Here is an 18,980-nt window from a genome sequence, read left to right as displayed (position 1 = left end):
CATGTGCCTTACAGAGTGGCTGGGCAGGAAGTCCTGGGAGGGCATGGCAGGCAACAAGTCCTGCAGAACAGACATGCCCCAGTCCTGTGTAGAAGTCAGCTCCACTTTCTCCTGGCCCAGCTGTCAGCAGGGACTCAACCTGTCTGGGGGATGAAAAGGGTATCCCTGGGTGATAGAAGCCTATGGTCACACTCTGCCAGAGCTACGCCATGCACAAAGGCCCCTAGTTCTGTGTTGGCTGAAGCCCCATCTCTGTCTATTCTCAAGGCAGATCCCCCACCAACTCAGAAATCCATGGAGGATATGAGGTCTCCTGTAGCCAAGATTCCAGAGGTCCGCAGAGAGGATGGGTAGTCCCATAGGCCCTTCACTCATCTGTTCCCCAGAAGCCATTCAAGGCCGGAACTAGACCCAGCATTTGAGTACCCTGTACATGGTTCCCAGCCTCCTCTCTCCTCAGCTTCGGAGTGTGCATCACATCTCCATCCACTCTTGGTGTTTTCTCTCTGAAGATCTGTCCAAATTATCTTCATTCACTAAAAACCTTGTCTCTCTCTTGGTGGGAATGGCGCTTCCTGGCCATGTCTAGTCAGCCATCTTCGATGTACTAATTTATATCAAATATCTATAAGTCACATTATAAAACTGTAAATGATTTTGTTTTATGACAACTATTGATACACCAACATTATATTCAGGCCTTCATACATGGAAAATAAAATCCATTTAATAAAAAATAAATCTGCCAAATCTTTAATCATTGAGTAGGGTGTTATTAAAAACTAATTGTATTATATTTTGGTGCATATAAATAGATCAAAAATAAGTATTGAGTAACTTACATTGTGCACTATTGATATAATTTGGAGAACAAATCAAGTGCAAGTCAATAGGAGCTTTAAATTTGTTCTGTAATTGATTGATACCTTCTTGGAATGGAAGTAAGAGGTATGCAACACTAATGAAATAAGAAGTATGCAAAAAAAATTAAAGAACATTTTCAGAAGAGTATACAAATATTAAGTAAATCTATATAGGCAGACAGAGATATATTTGCAAATAGACTAGTCCTAGGGAGGTTTGGAATAAGAAAATAAGATGACATGGGTGTACTCTGAGGTCAGGCATCCTTTCTAAAGGAAGCAAGTTTTCCACAACCTTATGAAAAAGAGATGAGTAGATAAAACAGGTGGAGAAAATACAGGGCCTACTAAAAATTATATTTGTAAAGAAAGTCATGAGAATAAATGATCTTCATGCTGGTAAGAGCAGTAAGACTCACCTTAACAGAGAGAGAATGAGTTGAGAATAATGCTTGGAGAAAAACAAAAAGGTAAAATGCCTTGGTTTTAGAGATAATAAGGGGTTGGATCAAGGCAGTGATACAATTACAGTAGTCCTTTGTTCTTAACTGTTAAATAATAGTGGTTTCTTTAGTTGCATTTTGAGTGTTTTGGATTCCAGAAGTCAAGTAGGAAATTATTGTAATAACTAAGTAATCATCAAAACTCAATTAAAAGCAACTTTTATGTAAGGGGCAGAGGAAAGAAGAAGGCTAATCCGTTTGACATTAAAAACAAACAAAAAAATGAAGAATTTGTTTTATGGTAAGGATTAGAGATAGATTCTAAAAGGAAGAAGAAAAATAAATAATGTTGCCAATGTTTCAACCAGAGAACTCCGAGTTTGTTGGTACGAGTGTCAATGAAGTGGGGAATTCTTGCTGAAGGAAGAGAAGCTAAAACTGTATGTGCAGTCTCCAACTAGCTCACATTTATTGCAGCAATGTTCAGGAAACAGGAATAGGTTTAATCTTTCAACCTAGGAAAAGACGAGCCATTTTTAAACTAAACAAAGTATTTTGCCGCCATCTTGTGGTGACTCTGAAAATTACAATATGCTTCAGTTTTGTTTTGTTTTTATACTTTAAGTTCTGGGATACACGTGAAGAACGTGCAGGTTTGTTACATATATATTCACTTGCCATGGTGGTTCACTGCACCAATTAACCCCTTAATCTACGTTAGGTATTTCTCCTAATGTTATCCCTTCCCTAGCCCCCCACCCCACGACAGGCCCCAGTGTGTGATGTTCCCCATCCTGTGTCCATGTGTCCTCACTATTCAACTCCCACTGATAAGTGAGAGCATGCGGTGTTTGGTTTTCTATTCTTGTGTTAGTTTGCTGAGAATGATGGTTTCCAACTTCATCCATGTCCCTGCAAAGGACATGAACTCATCCTTTTTAATGGCTACATAGTATTCCATGGAGTATATGTGAAATATTTTCTTTATCCAGTCTATCATTGATGGGCGTTTGGGTTTGTTCCAAATCTTTGCTATTGTGAATAGTGCTGAAATAAACATATGTGTGCATGTGTCTTTATAGTAAAATGATTTCTAATCTTTTGGGTATACACCCAGTAATGGGATTGCTGGGTTAAATAGTATTTCTGGTTCTAGATCTTTGAGGAATTGCCACACTGTCTTCCACAATGGTTGAACTAGTTTACAGTCCCACCAACAGTGTAAAAGTGTTCCTATTTCTCCACATCCTCTCCAACATCTGTTGTTTCCTGACTTTTTAATGACCACCATTCTAACTGGCGTGAGATGGTATCTCACTGTGGTTTTGATTTGTATTTCCCTAATGGCCAGTGATGATGAGCTTTTTTTCATATGATTGTTGACTACATAAATGTCTTCTTTCGAGAAGTGTCTGTTCTTATACTTTGTCCACTTTTTGATGGGGTTGTTTGTTTTTTGCTTGTAACTTTGTTTATGTTCCTTGTAGATTTTGGATACTAGCCTTTTGTCAGATGGATAGATTGCAAAAAATCTTCTCCCATTCTGTAGGTCGCCTGTTGACTCTGATGATAGTTTCTTTCGCTGTGAAGAAGCTCTTTAGTTTAATTAGATCTCATTTGTCAATTTTGGCTTTTTGTTGCCATTGCTTTTGGTGTTTTAGTCATGAAGTCTTTGCCCATGCCTATATCCTGAATGGTATTGCTTAGGTTTTCTTCTAGGGTTTTTATGGTTTTAGGTCTTACATTTAAGTCTTCAATCCCTCTTGAGTTAATTTTTGTATAAGGTGTAAGGAAGGGATCCAGTTTCAGTTTTCCGCATATGGCTAGCCAGTTTTCCCAACACCATTTATTAAATGGGGAATCCTTTACCCATTGTTAGTTTTTGTCAGGTTTGTCAAAGATTATATGGTTGTAGATGTGTGGCATTATTTCTGAGGCCTTTGTACTGTTCCATTGGTCTCCATCTCTGTTTTGGTACTAGTACCATGCTGTTTTGGTTACTGCAGCCTTGTAGTGTAGTTTGAAGTCAGGTAGCATGATGCCTCCAGCTTTGTTCTTTTTGCTTAGGATTGTCTTGGCTATATGGGCTCTTTTTTGGTTCCATATGAAATTTAAAGTAGTTTTTTCTAATTCTGTGAATAAAGGCAATGGTAGCTTGATGGGGACAGCATTGAATCTGTAAGTTACTTTGGGCAGTATGGCCATTTTCATGATATTGATTCTTCCTATCCATGAGCATGGAATGTTCTTCTATTTGTTTGTGACCTCTCTTATTTCCTTGAGCAGTGGTTTGTAGTTCTCCTTGAAGAGGTCCTTCACATCCCTTGTAAGTTGTATTCTAGGTATTTTATTCTCTTTGTAGCAATTGTGAATGGGAGTTCACTCATGATTTGGCTCTCTGTTTGTCTTTTATTGGTGTACAGGAATGCTAGTAATTTTTGCACATGGATTTTGTATCCTGAGACTTTGCTGAAGTTGCTTACCAGCTTAAGGAGATTTGGGGCTGAGACAGTGGGGTTTTCTAAATATACAATCATGTCATCTGCAAACAGAGGCATTGGTTTCAAATAACTTATTTATTTCTGCCTTTATTTCATTATTTACCCAGTAGTTATTCAGGCACAGATTGTTCAGTTTCCATGTATTTGTATGGTTTTGAGTGAGTTTCTTAATCCTGAGTTCTAATTTGATTGCACTGTGGTCTGAGAGAATGTTACGATTTCCGTTCTTTTGCATTTGCTGAGTAGTGTTTTACTTCCAATTATGTGGTCAATTTTAGAATAAGTGTGATGTGGTGCTGAGAAGAATGCATATTCTATTGATTTGGATTGGAGACTTCTGTAGATGTCTATTAGCTTCACTTCATCCAGAGCTGAGTTTAAGTCCTGAATATCCTTGTTAACCTTCTGTCTCATTGATCTGTCTAATATTGACAGTGGGGTGTTAATGTCTCCCACTATTATTGTGTGGGAGTCTAAGTCTCTTTGTAGGTCTCTAAGAACTTGCTTTATGAATCTGGGTTCTCCTGTATTGGGTGCATATATATTTAGAATAGTTAGCTCTTCTTGTTGTGTTGATTCCTTTACCATTATATAATGCCTTTCCTTATCTTTTTTTATCTTTCTTGGTTTAAAGTCTGTTTTATTAGAGACTAGGATTGCAACCCCTGGTTCTTTTGCTTCCATTTGCTTGGTAAATTTCCCTCCATCCCTTTATTTTGAGCCTATGTGTTTCTTTGCACATGAGATGGGTCTCCTGAATACAGTACACCGATGGGTCTTGACTCTTTATCTAATTTGCCAGTCTGTGTCTTTTAATTGGGGCATTCAGCCCATTTACATTCAAGTGTTATATTGTTATGTGTGAGTATGATCCCGTCTTTATGATGATAGCTGGTTATTTTGTCAGTAGATGCAGTTTCTTCATAGTGTCAATGGTCTTTACAATTTGGTATGTTTTTGCAGTGGCTGGTACTGGTTTTTCCCTCTCATATTTAGTGTTTCCTTCAGGAGCTCTTGTAAGGCAGGCCTGGTTGTGACAAAATCTCTCAGCATTTGCTTCTTTGCAAAGGATTTTATTTCTCCTTTGCTTATGAAGCTTAGCTTGGCTCTATATGAAATGCTGTGTTGGAAATTCTTTTCTTTAAGAATGTTGAATATTGGCCCCCACTCTCTTCTGGCTTGTAGGGTTTCTGCAGAGAGGTCCACTGTTAGTATTATGGGTTTCCCTTTGTTGGTAACCCGGGCTTTCTCTCTACCTGCCCTTAACATTTTTTCCTTCATTTCAACCTTGGTGAATCTGACGATTATGTGTCTTGAGGTTGCTCTTCTCGAGGAGTATCTCTGTGGTGTTCTCTGTATTTCCTGAATTTGAATGTTGGCCTGTCTTGCGAAGTTGGGGAAGTTCTCCTGGATAATATCCCATAAAGTGTTTTCCAGCTTTGTTCTATGTTCCCTGTTACTTTCAGGTACACCAATCAAACGTCAGTTTGATCTTTTTACATAGTTCCATATTTGGGGGGGCTTTGTTTCCTTTTCATTCTGTTTTCTCTAATCTTGTCTTCATGCTTTATTTCATTAAATTGATCTTCCGTCTCTGATATCCTTTCCTCCGCTTGATGGATTTGGCTATTGAAGCTGGTGTATGCTTCATGAAGTTCTCGTGCTGTGTTTTTCAGCTCCATCAGGTTCATTTATGATCTTCTGTAAACTGGTTATTCTAGTTCGCAATTCCTCTAACCTTTTTATAAGGTCCTTAGCTGCCTTGCATTGGTTAGAACATGCTCCTTTAGCTTGGAGGAGTTTGTTATTAGCCACCTTCTGAAGCCAATTTCTGTCAATTCATCAAACTCATTCTTTGTCCAGTTTTGTTTCCTTGTTGATGAGGAGTTGTGATCCTTTGGAGGAGAAGAAGTGTTCTGGTTTTTGGAATTTTCAGCATTTTGCACTGGTTTTTCCTCATCTTCATTGATTTATCTATCTTTATTCTTTGATGCTGGTGACTTTCGGATGGGGTTTTTGTGTGGTCATCCTTTTTGTTGATGTTGATGCTACTCCTATCTGTTTGTTAGTTGTCCTTCTAGCAATCAGGCCCCTCTGCTGCAGGTCTGTTAGAGTTTGCTGGAGGTCCACTCCAGACACTGTTTGCATGGGAATCGCCAGCAGAGGCTGCAGAACAGCAAAGATTGCTGCCTGTTCCTCCCTCTGGAAGCTTTGTTCCAGAGGGGCACCTGCCAGATACCAGCCAGAACTCTCCCATATGAGGTATCTGTCAACACCTGCTGGGAGGTATCTCCCAGTCAGGAGGCACGGGGGTTGGGGACTCACTTGAGGAGGCAGTCTGTCCCTTAGCAGAGCTCAAATGCCAAGCTGGGAGATCTGCTGCTCTCTTCACAGCCGGTAGGCAGGAAAGGTTAAGTCTGCTGAAGCTGCACCCACAGCTGCCCCTCCCCGCAGGTGCTCTGTCCCATGGAGATGGAGTTTTATCTCTAAGCCCCTCACTGGGGCTGCTGCCTTTCTTTCAGAGATGCCCTGCCCAGAGAGGAGGAATCTAGAGAGGCATTCTGGCTATGGCATCTTTGCCTAGCTGCAGTGGGCTCTGCCCAGTTCGAACTTCCTGGTGGCTTTGTTTACACTGTGAGGGGAAAACTGTCTACTCAATCCTCAGTAATGGTGGACGCCCCTCCCCCCACCAAGCTTGAGCATTCCAGGTCGACTTCAGACTGCTGTGCTGGCAGCAAGAATTTCAAGCCAGTGGATCTTATCTTGCTGGGGTCCTTGGGGTTGGGTTCTGCTGAGCTAGACCACTTGGTTCTGTAGCTTCAGCCCCTTTCCAGGGGAGTGAACAGTTGTGCCTCGCTGGCATTCCAGGTGCCACTGGGGTATGAAAAAAACTCCATCAGCTAGCTAGGTGTCTGCCCAGTATTGTGCTTGAAACCCAGGACCTTGGTGGTGTAGGCACCAGAGGGAATCTCCTGGTCTGTGGAGTGCAAAGACCATGAGAAAAGTGTAGTATCTGTACCCTGATATGATTATTACGCACTGCATACCTATGTCAAAACATCTCATGTAACCAATATTATACACCTACTCTGTACCCACAAAAATTAAAAAGATACATAAAAATAAAATTATGATAATAGCTTTAGATGGTGGAATAAAGCATAGAAATTAAGTTTATGAAATAAATATTGCTGTATTAACCTGATGGTAAAAGTTGGAATAAAAGAACACTCAATTTGTTATACAAAAATTCCAAAACATCTGTGTATTTCATATTAGCAGTGTCAATACTGTCTTCAAGGAAAATCATGAATTTTATTATTTACAGCACACTAAAAGGGGAAATCCACTAGATTAAATGCATTTGAGAACTCTGAGACTTGTATGTGCCTCCTCATTCTTCAACTGCCTCTCCTTGCTGAGTCCCTGCAGCAGGCCTGCTGAGCATAGTTTAAGCCCACTGAATTAGACCTATTCTGAAATAGAACTGGTTAATCTCATTGACTATTTTTAACATCTAAGAGAAAAAAATTAAGTTATCATTTAAGGGAAGTACAAATAACTTTATTGACCCGTTAAGAAGATAGTTTATTTGAGAACGTAAGTCATATCTTCACAGTGTCTAATAAGACTGGCCTTTTGCAGCCTGCCATATGCATGGTAGCTCTTCCAAAAGAAACGTAAATCCAAATCTAATGACTTGGTGTATTTTAATCTAGTTTAACAGTTGTTGAAATGTGTATTTTGGTTCCATAGAAAAATAGATAATAGATATAAGATACCAAAATCACATACTCAATCAGGATACAAATACTCAAAGAAAAGCAAAAGAGCACCTGTGGAGCTGTGGAGTCTCTTCTTCTGAAATCCTTGGGGAAAGATGTATTTAATAATTCAATTTTTATAATTTTAGAAAGATAGTACAGGAGGCTGAGGCAGGAGAACTGCTGGAACCCAGGAGGCGGAGGTTGCAATGAGTTGAGATGGCGCCACTGCACTCCAGCCTGGGCAATGGAGTGAGACTCCATCTCAAAAAAAGAAAAAAGAAAAGATAGTATACCAAACATTATGATTTTTGCAACAAAATGTATGTATATTCCCTTCAAGTGGGCTAAATAAGGATTATAAAGATTATAAATAGCCTGATGTTAGGTATTGCTGCCAAATAATTATATATGTGTATACATATAATTGTATATTGTATTATAGATATACACATATATACATACATACATTCTGTTCTATTTTCTCAGAGCTATTTAGATCTCAGAATTGTAGAGAAAGGTTTGTAGACCAGTGGCTAAAAGCCACATATACAATACTGTCTATCTACATGGGAAAGAAAAATAAAATAAAAAGGATTTCTTATAAAACAGAAGCTCAAGACGTGGGGGAAGTATCTCCTAAAGTCTAATGAGAGGAATTTCCACAGATACTCTCAGGAGATTGACAGATGCTCTTTTCCTTAGATGGATATGGTGAACTGGTGCCTTGCTCCTGCCTAGAAAATTCAAAAGAGAAAGGTGGGGCCGTCTAGGAGAAGTAGCTGCATGGAGAGTCACTTGCATTCCTAAAGTTTGTCGGGACAAACGATGCCTGAGTAGTTCTCGTGGGCCACAAGTGGCCATGAGGGTCTTCTAGCTTTTAACCAGTAAAATCACCTGGTGGAGTGTATTAGTGATCTCTCATGAAATCACCCAAAACTGTAGCTTAAAACAGCAATTTCTTATTATCTCCCAGTTTTGAATTAACCAGGCAGCTCGCCTGCTAATCTCAACTAAGCCAGCACAGAAGGGCTCCCTCAGTCAGCTGGCAGCTTGGTGTAAAACATCCTCACTGACATTTCAACAGCCTGAATTGGAGTGACTGGAAGAACCGGGATGGCTGAGCCAGTCCCCCTCTCTATCCATGTTGTTTTTCATCTCAGGCTTCCTCGCATAATGACAGAAGTATTCACATAATGTCGTTTCCAACACATTCTATTATATTTGAGCAAGCCACAAAGCCATTCCAGATGCAAAGCATAATGAAGTGGATTCTGCCCTTGATGAGGGGTGCTACAAAGAACTTGAGATCATCTTTAGTTGCCACAGGTACACTAAAAAGCCAAAAGCAAAGAAGAGGAAGAAGAAAGGAGGAGGAGGAAGAGGAGGAGGAGAAGGGGGAGGAGGGGGAGGAGGAGAAGAAGAAGAAGAGGAAGAATAAGAAGAAGAAGAGGAAGAGGAAGAAGAAGAAGAGGAAGAAGAATAAGAGGAAGAAGAATAAGAGGAGGAAGAAGAAGAAGAAGAAGAAGCAGCAGCAGCAGGAGCAGGAGGAGGAGGAGGAGGAGGAGGAGAGGGGGGGAGGAGGAGGAGGAGGAGGAGAACGGGGAGGAGGAGGAGGAGAACGGGGAAGGGGAAGAAGAAGAAGAAGAAGAGAAGAAGAGGAAGAGGAAGAGGAAGAAGAAGAAGAAGAAGAAGGAGAAGAGAAGAAGAAGAGGAGGAAGAGGAAGGGGAAGAGGGGGAGGAGGAAGAGGAAGAGGAAGAAAAGAGAAGCTGCAAGAAAATCGTGAATTTCCCAAAGGTGTGAAGCAATCATAAACTATAAGCCAGAGAACAGTTCATCCATCTGAACTGTGATAGGTATTGTGGGCCCTCAGCCATGGACATCTTCCAAGGACCAATGCAATCAACCAAAGAAGCATCAGCCAAACCCAGGGTCCAAGAACATCCTTGCTCCCCTTCTTAGCTTTCCTTGTGCTGCTTTAAAAGGGTTGAAAAAATCAGCAAAATGCAAAAGGAAAGATTGAAACAAAAGGCTTGGAAAGAGAGAAAAAAGAGCAAGCCCCCTTCTTTAACTTTCTATCACCAGTCAGCCCTGTCTGGGGGTAAATTTAACTTTAAGTCAAGTTCAGAGTTTGATTATCACATTATACTAGCTCCTTTTAATCACAAAATTATAGCAGTGTTTAAAATGACCATAATTTTTTTCCAGAGACCTGTAAATATATGGAGCTACCTGAGAGGAAATAATTGCCTCTTTAAGTAAATATTAAAGGGAAGATGAAAGACCAAAGTAATGATATTTTCTGGGTGATTTCTATTGTTATTGATGTTATTGATCTTGCAAGTGGAGCTTCAATGTGTATTTTTGGTAGTGAGAGGTGCAATTCATACTCCATGAAATCTGTTGGTTCAATGTATTGATTAATTTTACCTGAAGAAATGGTGAAGCATGAGAGCACTACATTGCCTACGAACAGCAAATTATACTGAAAATTATCCTTACCCCTGTCCTTTCCCAGAGTTTCACAGCCCATGGTTCTTTTCTCACAGCTTTCTTGTTTTCCTTTACAAACACTTCAGCTCACTGGCTCTCGTCTAGACTCTCCTGTCCATATAAATCATTCAACATTTAATATGCTTTAGAATTATTTAAAGAACATTTACTATATAATAGCAACTTTATTGGGTACAAAGAGACAGTTACGAGACAGAAACAGGTCTTGCCTTTGTATAGTGCACTGTGGGATTCTTACCAAAGAAACCCAGAAAATTACTAAGCTCCATGATGTGCTGTGATAGGAAAAATATAAGATGCAGTGTGGGTTCGTAAGAGGGGAACCTAATTCATATTTCCCTAATTCAGGGAAGCAGTGAGAATCAGAAAAACTTCCAGGAGGAAGTGACATTTAAATAAAAACTTTAAGGTTCATCATTAGAAATATCAGTAATACAAATAAAAAATGAATTATATTTCATTTCAAATGGGACAGTATGTGCAAATATCTGACCATAATTTTAAAAAATTTGGTACATTTTAAGAATTGAATCAGTGTGGAGAGAACAGGGAGATGTGGCAAGAGACAATGTTAGAGAATTCTAAGTGAGCCATGTTGTGAAGTCAGGCTAAGATGCCATTGCAAGGTTTGAAGCAAAGGAGTGACAGAATTAGATTTGCAATTTTGAAATATCACTCTGGTTTCAAAGTGGAGGATAGAATGGAGAGAACAATGAGAGGAAACTAGAGAACCATGACCAGGCTGCTGCAAAAATCAAGGTAAAAGCCTCTAAAAATCTGGACTGGGTAGCAATAGTGGGGAAATAAAAGAAAAGTGGAGGGACTCCAAAGATAATCAAGAAACAGACAGAATGGGGAATGATTGGAAGTGGGGATGACAGAAAGGGAAGAGGGGGTGGTGGACTCTGCCTGATTACTTCTAATTTCTTTGAGCAGTAGGGGAGCAGTTTGTCTCTGGGATGATCCTACAGGTAGGGAGAGCAGGATGGCGAGTTTTCCAACACAGGCTTGAGGAGTGCAGTGAATGTTTTAGAGTATCGTCATAAAGAATGTGATCTAGGCCTCCCCATGAAAATATAAAAAGGCTATTTGTCAAATTTCATTGCCCGATTGAATGTGCAGACCAGAATCAGAATGGAACCAATAAAGGGACTGTGTTTTTTCATCAGTGATTCTTTTTTTATTCTTTAAATTAATAAATAAAATTCCATAAATGTATAATATACAACATGATGTGATATATGTATACTTTGTGGAATAGCTAACTCAAACTGTAATTATATCACATACTTATTTTTTGTAGTGAAAATGCTTAAAATCTACCCTCATCATTTTTCAAATATATAAGATATTTTCTATTACCTATAGTCACCATGTTGTACAATAGATCTCTAGAACTTATTCCTCCTGTCTACTGGAATTTTGTATCCTTTGACCAACATCACCTCAATCCCATCCCCTCAATCCCCCTATTGCCTCTAGACCCTAGTAAGCACCATTCTACTCTGTGTTTCTATGAATTTCCCTATTTCAGATTCTGCATACACATGCAATTATGAAGTACAGTCAGCCCTCCATATCTGTGAGTTCCCCATTCATGCATTTCGCAATCCACAGACCAAAAATATCTGGAAATATATATATAAATATATACATATATATATATCTCCCCAAAGATATACATATATTTCCAAAGATATGTATATATAATATTTCCAAAGATATATATATATATAAAATTACATTTGTACTGAACATGTTCAGTCTTCTTTCCTTGTCGCCATTCCCTCAACAATACAGGATAACAACAATTTACATGGCTTTTAGATTGTGTTTTGCATTATAAATAATCTAAAGATGATTTAAAATATATGGGAGGCTTTTCACAGGTTATATGCAAATACTCAGTCGATTTATACAAGAAACTTGAGCATCTGTGGATTCTGCTGTCCACAAGGGTTCCTGGAATCAATCCCCCATGGATACCAAAGGATGACTGTATTTTGTCTACTGTGTATATGGATAAAGAAAATATGCTATGTATACACATGAATACTATTAAATGATCCCTTTCTTAATGAATGGCATCTCCAAGCATGCAACTGTCCAAGCAAGAAACGTGAGATCATGCAGGACTCAAATCCTTACTTTCTACCTCCTTCATATTCCTCAAATTCATATACATCCCTGCAATTCCACTGACTCTACTTTGTTTTGGGACCCCTTTAGCACAACCTGGATTCCTATAACAGTTTCCTCGTAGAGTTTGCCATTAGCCTTATTCTCTCTAGTGTTATAATGTAACCGCTTACCTCCAGCACATGTGGCTGCTTGCGACTATTACTGTCATTCCATATGGAATCATTATAGCTGAAGGTAATGAGTGCTGCTTAGAGAAAGTTTGAGAGTCCACTTGCTCCCTCTAACCCTTACTAGATAACCTCAACCTCTCTCTCATCAATCAGTTATCTATGTTGTGGCCTGCTTAAGAAGAGGAAGGACTAAAGTAGAATAAGGCAATTAGAGCTGGAGCTAGACCCATTGCTGAGTATGAGTCACAAAAATTCTTGCTAATTTTTGCTATCTTACAGAAGCCACAGGCAGAAGTGACTGGAGAAAGTACTCAGTATGCTGAATATTGAGTCCACTGGGAAGCCCAACCAAAAAAAGAGGCATGCAGGGACACCATGGGGAGCAGAGTCCTGCCTGGACTTTAAAGAACAACTTGAAAGTAGAGAGCTATGCCTAGGTTTGCCCGAGTTCAATTTTATGGTATCAGCTAAGTCTCTGGTAGTTTTTGGTGAATATGTCTTTTTAGCCTCCTCACATGACTTCTCTTTGTCAGATACATGGCTCTGTCATGGGAATTCAAATATGAGTAAGACACTGTCCCTGCCATCACAGACTTGGTTAAGAGGTAGCTGGAAAAGAGTCAATTCTTGTAGATTCTGCAAAAGTGTTACAATAAAAACATACAGGCATACTTTGTTTTACTGCACTTCACTTTATTGTCTTTCACACTGTTTACAAATTAAAGGTTTGTGGTAACCCTGCTTCAAGCAATTCTATTGACACCATTTTTCCGACGGCATGTGCTCACTTCCTGTCTGTCATATTTTAGTAATTTTTGCAACATTTCAAAAAAATTGTTGTCATTACATCCATTATGGTAATCTGTAATCTGTGGATCTTTGATGTTAACATTGTAATTGTATTGGGGTGCCAAAAACCACATCCATAAAAGATCGTGAATCAATTGATAAATGGTGTGTGTGTTCTGACTGTCCCACCAAAGGGCTATTCCCTCATCCATTTCTTTTGCTTTATATTTTGGTGGTCTGGAATGGAACACACAATATCTCAAAGGTATGCCTATAATGTCCAAGCTGAATCCTAAATGATTAGTAAGGATTAGTAACTTTTTATCATGAAACCCATATGCTCCATCCATTAAAAATATGCATTTATGAATTATATACATGCATCACCATCAACAGTTAATGGATAATAAAGCACAAATTACACACAAATAGTGAGGCTTATTGTTAAGAATACTATATGTATAATCAGGACCAAAAAAGTCACAAATACACATGTGATCATTCTGCAGGTAATAATATAAGAATGGCATTCGTAAAGCAAATTATCAATTGGTTGTAAGTGGATACAGATATTCACACCTGCCTTATTTTTCCACACTAACTGACACCATTTTCCCGTATCTTAAAACACAAAATGTGAAAAGACAAATTGTAACTTAAAGAAACATTATATGTAAAATCTTCTTCTAATCTTCTTGAGAACTTCTAGTTTCTTGGCTAATATATTGTCTAATTGTCTTTGTTTTGTGGGACTAGAAAACAAAGCTCATACCATAGTTGATATGTCAGCTTTGTTCTTTTTTGTCACTTGCTTGTGCTTGTAATAATAGTATTCAATTATCTTCAGTTTACAGTTTCTATTCAGAAAACCTTTTACTACCTTCCCCATTTTGTGAAGATTGATTTATTTAGAATAAGAGTATAACCCATAAATCCACTTAACTGGGCATGCATAAACTACAAACATTGCTCTGCACAGTGTTAACAAGAATGAGGCTTCTGCCTTGCCCTTTCCTCATTGTGGAACTTCCTTTCTTTTTCAAAATCCCTCAAGGGCATCTGTAGTAAGTCAAAGTAAACGTTTGTAACATTTTACTCATTCTTACTTCATAGATAGAAACACATAAATAAGAATTGTGCATTTTCTTCCTACTTATTGATGGATCATCCTGTGCAAACCCTGTGATACACAGCATGCCTCCCATTTTGGAAACCATGATGGTGCAATTTAGCCAGGCATTGGACAAAGAAAGCAGGGCATGCAAAGTTCCTGAGACAAGAGGGAACATAGTCTTTTTTTTTTTTTTTTTTTAATTTATTTATTATTATTATACTTTAAGTTGTAGGGTACATGTGCATAACGTGCAGGTTTGTTACATATGTATACTTGTGCCATGTTGGTGTGCTGCACCCATCAACTCCTCATTTACATCAGGTATAACTCCCAATGCAATCCCTCCCCCCTCCCCCCTCCCCATGATAGGCCCCGGTGTGTGATGTTCCCCTTCCCGAGTCCAAGTGATCTCATTGTTCAGTTCCCACCTATGAGTGAGAACATGCGGTGTTTGGTTTTCTGTTCTTGTGATAGTTTGCTAAGAATAATGGTTTCCAGCTGCATCCATGTCCCTGCAAAGGACACAAACTCATCCTTTTTTATGGCTGCATAGTATTCCATGGTGTATATGTGCCACATTTTCTTAATCCAGTCTGTCACTGATGGACATTTGGGTTGATTCCAAGTCTTTGCTATTGTGAATAGTGCCGCAATAAACATACGTGTGCATGTGTCTTTATAGCAGCATGATTTATAATCCTTTGGGTATATACCTAGTAATGGGATGGCTGGGTCATATGGTACATCTAGTTCTAGATCCTTGAGGAATCGCCATACTGTTTTCCATAATGGTTGAACTAGTTTACAATCCCACCAACAGTGTAAAAGCGTTCCTATTTCTCCACATCCTCTCCAGCACCTGTTGTTTCCTGACTTTTTAATGATCGCCATTCTAACTGGTGTGAGATGGTATCTCATTGTGGTTTTGATTTGCATTTCTCTGATGGCCAGTGATGATGAGCATTTTTTCATGTGTTTGTTGGCTGTATGAATGTCTTCTTTTGAGAAATGTCTATTCATATCCTTTGCCCACTTTTTGATGGGGTTGTTTGTTTTTTCTTGTAAATTTGTTTGAGTTCTTTGTAGGTTCTGGATATTAGCCCTTTGTCAGATGAGTAGATTGTTAGACCTAATACCATAAAAATCCTAGAGGAAAACCTAGGTAGTACCATTCAGGACATAGGCATGGGCAAAGACTTCATGTCTAAAACACCAAAAGCAACGGCAGCAAAAGCAAAAATTGACAAATGGGATCTCATTAAACTAAAGAGCTTCTGCACAGCAAAAGAAACTACCATCCGAGTGAACAGGCAACCTACAGAATGGGAGAAAATTTTTGCAATCTACTCATCTGACAAAGGGAACATAGTCTTTTTGAAGAAGGACTACACCGTGAGCTTCGAAGTCAGAGTTCCTGGTCTTTATTTGGGCTGTTGCTGTGAACAAGATATTTGCATTGCCACTGTGTTAGTTTTGTGTTAAAAAAATGAGGGTGATAGTGTTTATTTGATAGTGTTAAGTTGGAATTTAATAATAATGTAGCAAAATAGTAAATTGGAATATTAATCCATGCTATTTTCTTTTTCTGAATTCCTTATATGTGAATCCTCTCCCACCCCATAGGTGAAGAGTTTCACTATTGTGTTAGAGAGAAATAGAATTTTATAGTGCAAAAACAAAACAAAAAAGATCAAGATACAATCAGTGTTTGGTTTATCTTATTTTTTACTGGCAGAACAGACATTTTGAGTATTTTTAAAAAAAAATAGAAGAAGGTTTTCACGGGCAAAGTAATAAATAAGGAAACAGACTGGAAGAAGAATTAGATCATTCCACCCACACCCCCTTGAAAAATTAAGGTGAGTCACCTGTAGTGATGTGGGAGGGATGGGGGAGTTGGTGAATAAGGTATCGCCTTATTGGACATCAAAGGTGGGAGAAAAGGAGCTGAATCTGAGATGAGTAGGTGGAGAGAAGGGGGATCAGCATGCGCAGATGCACAAACACTCTGGGAGCTGCATGGAAGCTAAGCCAACAGCAAGAAACGTTACTCAGAGTAATGTTTACTCAGACAGAGAAGACATGCTGGCTGTACCTCTCCTCACAGAGGGATATTGGGCTTCTGATCATCAGGTCCCTTCATGAGACTTGTCTGAGCTCCATGCAGATTTCCTGGGTGTTCATGTGCACTTTTTTTTTGAAGGCCCAGAATATTTTAAGTTTCCCAAAATTAATCTGGAGATCTTTAATATACAGAAGGGTGGAAGTGTCATAATTGGGAAACCCCAGCATTGAGAACAGTGCTTGAGTAAACTGGACAGTGGGACATTCCATTCTACTATGGCAACAATAATAATGAGAAAAGTGACCAGCATTTTACAGAACATCAACCATGTTATCAGGCACTGTACTATTAAACATGGCATATACATTGCATCTTTTAACCCAGTTCTTAATATCTACACCACACTGTTCTTAATGTCTACACTCTACTGCCTCCCAGATAAAATGACAAAACAGATTGAAAGTATTTATATGTATATAGTGCTTGCTTATGATTTTCACATTGATATCATGGAAGAAGATAGTTGAAAATGGGGAACACACTGGTTATCTGCTGTAATACCAGAAGAGTAAAGACTCCTTCCAAAACTTTTAAGACTCAGATATCAAAGTTCAGAAACGTTTGTTTTATTTTTCTAGATGTATTTTTTAAATTCACAAATAGCTTAATTTTCTTATTTCATGCCTGAACATAAAGAGACAGGTCAGGAATTGAGAGTTTCTCTTCTTTCTTTGTTTTTTTAATTTTAATCTCTAGGTTAAAAGACAATAAATGCCTACTGAGCCTTAATGTTCTCACTCCATTTGCTTCTCCTGTCTTCAAGATACTTTGAATCATCTCTAAATCTTTTCTCAGCATTTTCCCCTTTGAGGTAAGTTTTCTATTTCTCAGGTATCCATTGATGGGAAATAATTTTTACTCCTCTGTGGTCCGAAGCAGGAGCCTGACTGTGAGTGAGGAATGAGGTTAATGGTGTGAGGGTGAGAAATCAGTAACACTGCGATGGCCACACATCCAAGCCAGGTCCTCCAACCTATATCCAACTTCTGGATATATCTCTCAAATGATTCCAAAGTAGGCATTTGTTGATGCATCTGCCAAGACGACATAATAAAAAGCAAAAAGCCAGAACAGTAGTGTCTGTTTTAAGACTGTTTCAAAATTATACTTAAACATTATGAACTGTATCAATATTATAGAGTAGTGTTATATAATGTGCATTCATTCTTCAAGCATTTATTGGATCACCATCATGTGCTGGACACCAAGGATATAAGAATGAGAAAAACATACAATTCTTATAATTCTAGGGCTTGGTGTGTAGTAGGATAGACAGATATTAATATTAACCAAATAGCAAAAAATAAATGTGAAGCTGCAATGGCAACAGTCACTAAAAAGCAGTGTTACATGGCACTTTGAAAGCACATCACAGGTGAACTTGACCTACTCAGCAAGGCCAGGTAAGTCTTTCCCAAAGAAATGGAAATTGAGCTTAAACCTGAAGGAAAAATCTTCCCAGTTGAGGGGACTAGCATACACTCAGCATCTACGTTGTAAGTACTATTTAAATCATTTCTAGGCTATGACCACTCTCTATTTAATTTTGTTTAAAATGAAAATAAAGCCACAGATATACACATAGAGATCACATTGGACTTAAGAAGTTCCTTTCCAAAGTAGCTAACATGGCAAAATGTCTCATTCAGAAATTAGCTAAGAAAAATCTTTCAAAAAATACCATCAATTGACCAAAAATCAAAGATCGTTAGCCTGGAAATATAGGAGTTAGAATGTCAGTGAAAGGAAAGCAGTTAGCATACTGTAACTAGCAGCAGACATAAACAAAACATTGGAAAAGGAAATTGTTTGAGTATTTCAGCTTTCTGATATGTATTTGTTTTTCAGAATACCTAACTATTCTTTGTGTTTAGGCATAGCCTGAAATAATGTTTTCATTAACTTCCACAGACTTATTTTGGCACAAAAGTGCTAATCTATAGTTATTTTCCAAGATGAAACAATTTCTGCATCTGCATATACAGCTGCACCCAGCAAATCACTGAACCCTAAAGCAAACTTTTAAAAGCCATGACCTATGTAAAACAAAACTGGAATCTTTTCCTCAGAAATCCATGCTTACAAAAACAGCTTCTAAAATAAGTGTTATTTATGCCAGGGGAGCACCATGGTTCAATTGTGGTATTTATATGTTCCCTTAAGGTATTGTTAATTTTTCTATTTCTAAACTCCCTACATAGTTGCAGACTGCAAGAAAATTTTGATTATGTAATAATTTGTAAATGCAATCAAATGCTATTTTGAAATCATTGTGCGCCCTCTGCCCCCCACTTGTTACCTCTCCTCAAAGGACCTAAATAAACTTTATCAATGAGCAGTTGCTCCAATTGCTATTTACCAAACGATAAACTTGAGCTAAAAAAGAAACTTTAATAAAGCCAAATTTAAAATTGCTGTGCTTCATTCTAATGCAAACATGACATTTAAATTAATAGCATCCATCTCCTTCCCTTAGGACATATAGTATAATTTGAAAAACTACATCTGTATATCCATTTCTGCCTTTCTTTTTCTGGTTCAGACGCATTGTTAT

This window comes from Papio anubis, chromosome 7 (assembly GCF_008728515.1).
Source record: "Papio anubis isolate 15944 chromosome 7, Panubis1.0, whole genome shotgun sequence".
NCBI classification, from domain to species: Eukaryota; Metazoa; Chordata; class Mammalia; order Primates; family Cercopithecidae; genus Papio; species Papio anubis.
The sequence above is the reverse complement of the archived record's forward strand: the minus strand, read 5'-3'. Positions refer to the sequence as shown.